This window comes from Adiantum capillus-veneris, chromosome 9, assembly GCF_014529385.1.
Source record: "Adiantum capillus-veneris isolate H3 chromosome 9, ASM1452938v2, whole genome shotgun sequence".
NCBI classification, from domain to species: Eukaryota; Viridiplantae; Streptophyta; class Polypodiopsida; order Polypodiales; family Pteridaceae; genus Adiantum; species Adiantum capillus-veneris.
In genome coordinates, this window is record NC_140939.1 from 33,797,108 (window position 1) to 33,802,066 (window position 4,959).

Sequence of the window (4,959 nt, forward strand, 5' to 3'; positions counted from 1 at the left end):
GTCATATCGACGCGTATATCGACGGATGGTAAGTACGTCGATATGAGCGTGGAAAGGCACAGACGTCGATATATAAAGCGTCGATAACTTTGGGTTATGTTGTAGTGAGGATGCAAAGCAGATTTTGTGAGGTGTCGTACATTGTGGCGAGGAAAGAGATCAACCAGGTGATCTCTTTGGTGATCAAAGTGTTGTGAGACACCGATTGTCGGCAATCGGAGGCAATTTGATGAACCTTACGTGGGAATACTAGCCAAATCATAAAAATAAAAATAAAAGAACACAAATGCTTTTATTAAAGCATGCAAATAAATGGTCTACAGTAGACGAGCAGAGCAAGAAGTAAAGGAGCGCCATCTGTCGGGAGCGTTACTACACGAGGAGGCTTGGTGTGGGCAAGAAAGGAAGGCCGCATGGGCCAGTTGCATGTAAGGGGGGCTACAGGGCAGCGCCATATTCTGGTGGGAGGTAAGCATGGCGGGATGCCATTTACGGTAGGCCAACGAGGGCCTATGTATGGGCAGTTGGTTGCAGAGGGGGAGCTTCCAGTAGAAGGTGGGATGCAAGGGGTGAAAGGCTGCAGTTCATTGGGTAATCACCTGTTCTATATGCAGTCAAAGCAAGCCACAAGGGACTGGGCACGACCAGGGAAGGAGAGGGTCGTCATCACGGATGGCCCCCGGTACATTGAGCAGGGGGAGGATCTTGAGAGGGCTACGAAGGTTCTGCGAGGTGTGGAGGACGCCGTGTCAAGGAGACTGGGCTGAGTGAAGTTGGTGTGCATTGGCAAAACCAAAGAAGCAGGAAGAAGCTGAGGGGTCGCAAGCTGGCGGGCAGGCCTCAAGTGTTGATGCCGAGAAGAGAAACTCATATGCAAATCCAGTGAGGTGGCGGGGGCTGAGAAGACCAGTAGAGGCCACCAAAGAAGAGAGTGGCAACTAATTGAAGAGGGGCGTCCACTTGTATGCAGATGGTTGGGGTCGTCATTTGCATGGGTTACAAAGCACAAGTTTGAGGAGAAAGAGGGTTGCCTATGAGTAAAAAAAAATTGGTCGCCAAGGGATGCCATCATTGTACCCGATTTTGTTTTTGTGATGATATTTAGTTTGTCTGCAATCCTTTGTGTTAGATCAATCATTTTTTTTCCTATTTCTTGTCCGTCTAGTCTCGAGCGGGTGTCCGTGGAAGTGCGTGGCTCCGGACCCGCTGACAGTGTGTGTGTGTGTACAGGGAGTGAGAAAGAGAGTGATTGTGCGAGCAATTTGTGTGTGGTTGAGGCTAGTGTAGTCTCCTATTGATTGCGGGTGTGTTTATAGACGTGGGTGATGGTATGCTGTCGAGAGAGCCATGTGTGATTATGTCTGGAGGGTGTATAGTTGGGACATTTGAAAGCAAGCCGTAGCATTGCAAATATGCAGAATGTGTGTGTGTGTGTGTGTGAGTTTTTGTGTGGTTAGGGGTGCCGGATATTCCCTAGGCTCTAGAGAGGCAGCTTGGTGTGTGCAGGGTGTTGTTCCCTTCTCCCCCTTTCCATCAGTGGTGCCCCCACGGAGGAGCTACTGATTGCTTCTCGGTGAAGTTTTAAAGCATGAAGATGATGCATGATATTGACTTGGTGGTTGCTGGAGAAGAAGAGGCTGCAGATTGGTTTTCTAATCTGAAGCTATACATGTTGTAGATTTGAATTTGGACATGAAGTGAAATTGAAGGCACTACCATTGGTTCTACAAGGACGAGCCAAGCCTGGTTTGAGGGATTGAAGGTTGCAGATCATTAGTCACTGAGCGAGATTCGCAAACACTTTGTTGAAGCTTTTCAGAAGCGGGTTTCTCCATCGGACTTGGGTGAACAATTGAGCAAGCTAAATCAGGATGTAACAGAAGATTTTGCTTTGTTTTTGGGTAAATTTGAATCTATTTGGGAGGGACTATAAGCTGCTATTACAGGTGTGCGAAGTGGAGAGCATTTCAAGTGAGAGCAGTTTTCAGCATGCTTGCATCCGCGAATCAAGGAGAAGGTCGAGTGTGGTGGTGGTGCGTAGGACATGCGCAAATGGTTTGCTTAGCCAAGGCAAAGAGCAGGAAATCAAAGAAGAAGCTAGAGATGGGTTTGTTGAAGCCGGAAGACTATGGATATAGCTCGACAATGGAGTTTTGTCATGCCATGAAGCCAAAGGGGAGTTCAAGCGTCAAAGAGGTAGCTGCTTTGCCATTGGTAAGCCATTTTGTTCATTCATTTCAATTTGTACCTCCAGCTTGGTGTGCTGCTATACAAGAGTCTATTAGCCCGCAGCTAGCAAGGATGCGGTCCTAGCCGAAGTGTGTATGCATGAAGAATCAAATGAAGCTATGGATCAGAGCTCACAAGAAAAGTTTGAAGATGTTGATAAAGCGATGGTCGAAGCTGTACAGGAAGAAGTTAGCCAGGGGGTTGGGCAACCTTGCCCTACCAACTATATTGAAGAGCGGTAGTGCATTCTAGAAGGTGTGGATGATGTCGACATACCAGAGAATGAGGTAATAGATCATGGATTTCTTTCTTGCTTAGCAGATGATGTGGTCGTAGAAGAAGCACTTGAAGATTAGGTGAAGGTGATTGAGCAATCCAAAGCTCTCGCATGAAGTGGCTGAAGATGAAGTATCAAAGGCTATGGCAAACGAAGATTGGCATGGTGAGTCAGGTATAGAGTGTGTGCCGTTTGAAGGACCTACAACAGGGGATATTCTTGAGAAGCAGGTAGGCTTTGTTATCCAAGAAGCAGTGATAGTGGAAGATAGGTTGACAAAGGTGGGTGTTATGCTATTGATGGACACGCTTTTGAAGTTTTGCATGGTTTGCAAAGCTATCGTGATGAGAGGTATGCTATGGAGAGCTCTCTACCAGGTGATAAAATCATGGTGTCTGGTGGAGATGCTTCATAGGTTGGTTTACAAGCTTGTTTTATGTATGAGGCCAGTGTATGGATACAGGGAATTGAAGATCGATGCTATGCCAAGCTACACAAGAGGCTTGTTTTCGGGTTTACAGGTGCAAAAAAAAGGTTGATTATGCATGTACTATGGACACATTGTTGTGCTCAATGCCATGTATTTGATCCCGCTGGAGTTTGCATCACACTTGGGAAAGCGCGATGCAACTCATACGATCTCCCTCTCTATCTATACAGTTCTACTACATATAGCCTCTAATTATGCTATCATGTTCTTGCTTCTTATGCAGTTTTCTAATACCTAAATAATACTATGGTTGAGCATAAATGCTCAACGAGCGGTGGGCAATGATGGTACAACTCAAATATGTCGACCCGTGGAAAGGCTCATTGTAGGTGTATGGCAGCAGGCAGTGTTGCGACAATGTGCTTGAGCCTGTGTTGTCGGGCGCCAAGTGTGACAGGTACCATTGGATGTGTATGCTAAGTGGGGCATTTAACAGGCCGAACATGGTGCAAAAGATTTGCTAGTCAGAGTGCTTGAGGATTCAAGGCAGATTTTGTGAGGTGTCGTACAGTGTGGCGAGGGAGGAGATCAACCAGGTGATCTCTTTGGTGATCAAAGTGCTGTGAGACACCGATTGTCGGCAATCACAGGCGATTTGATGATCCTTGCGCGGGAATACTAGCCAAATCATTTAAAAAAAAAAAAAAAACACAATTGCTTTTTTTAAAGCATGCAAAAAAACGGTCTGCAGTAGACGAGCAGAGCAAGAAGTAAAGGAGCGCCATCTGTTGGGAGCGAACTGCATGAGGAAGCTTGGTGTGGGCAAGAAAGGAAGGCCGCATGGGCCACTTGCATGTAAGGGGGGCTACAGGGCAGCGCCATATTCTGGTGGGAGGTAAGCATGGTGGGATGCCATTTACGGTAGGCCAGCAAGGGCCTCTGTATGGGCAGTTGGATGCACAGGGGGAGCCGCGAGTAGAAGGTGGACCAGGCTTGGAGAATTGTGAAGTGGCGCCATTAGGTGGGAGCACTGGTATGGCGGGCTGCAAGGGGTGAAAGGCTGCAGTCCATTGGGTAATCGCCTGCTCTATATGCAATCAAAGTAGGCCGCAAGGGACTGGCCATGACCATTGGCCATGACCAGGGAAGGAGAGGGTCGTCATTATGAATGGCCCCCGGTACATTCAGAATGGGGAGGATATTGAGAGGGCTACGGTGGTTCTGCAGGGTGTGGAGATGCCGTGTCAAGACGAATGGGCTTTGTGAAGTTGGTGTGCGCCATTGGCAAAACAAAAGAAGCAGGGAGAAGCTAAGGGGTCGCAAGCTAGCAAGCCTCCAAGTGTTGATGCCGTGAAGAGAAACTCATATGCAAATCCAGTGAGGTGGCGAGGGCTGAGAAGACCAGTAGAGGCAACCAAAGAAGAGAGTGGCAACTAATTGAAGAGGGGCGTCCACTTGTGGGAGGGATCGGCTGTATGGAGATGGTTGGGGTCGTGAGTTGCATGCGTTACAAAGCACAAGTTTGAGGAGGAAGAGGGTTGCCTATGAGTCAGAAAAAATTGGTCACCAAGGGATGCCATCATTGTACCTGGTTTTGTTTTTGTGATGATATTTAGTTTGTCTGCAATCCTTTGTGTCATATCAATCATTTTTTTTCCTATTTCTTGTTCGTCTAGTCCCGAGCGGGTGTCCGTGGAAGCGCATTGCTCTGGACCCGCTGACAGTGTGTGTGTGTACAAAGAGTGAGAGAGAGTGATTGTGCGAGCAACTTGTGTGCGGTTGAGGCTAGTGTAGTCTCCTATTGATTGCGGGTGTGTTTACAAACGTGGGTGATGGTGTGCTATCGAGAGAGCCTTGTGTGATTATGTCTGGAGTATGTATAGTCGGGACATTTGAAAGCAAGCCGTAGCATTGCAAATATGCAGAATGTGTGTGTGTGTGTGTGTGTGTGTGTGAGTTTCTGTGTGGTTAGGGGTGCCGGATATTCCCTAGGCTCTAGAGAGGCAATTTTGTGTGTACAGGG

General features: G+C 47.6%; 1 pseudogene; it reads left to right on the top strand.

The window, feature by feature from the left end:
- Positions 1 to 765: 765 nt before the first annotated feature.
- LOC147450316 (uncharacterized) lies at positions 766 to 4,563 on the top strand (annotated as a pseudogene).
- Positions 4,564 to 4,959: the final 396 nt, after the last annotated feature.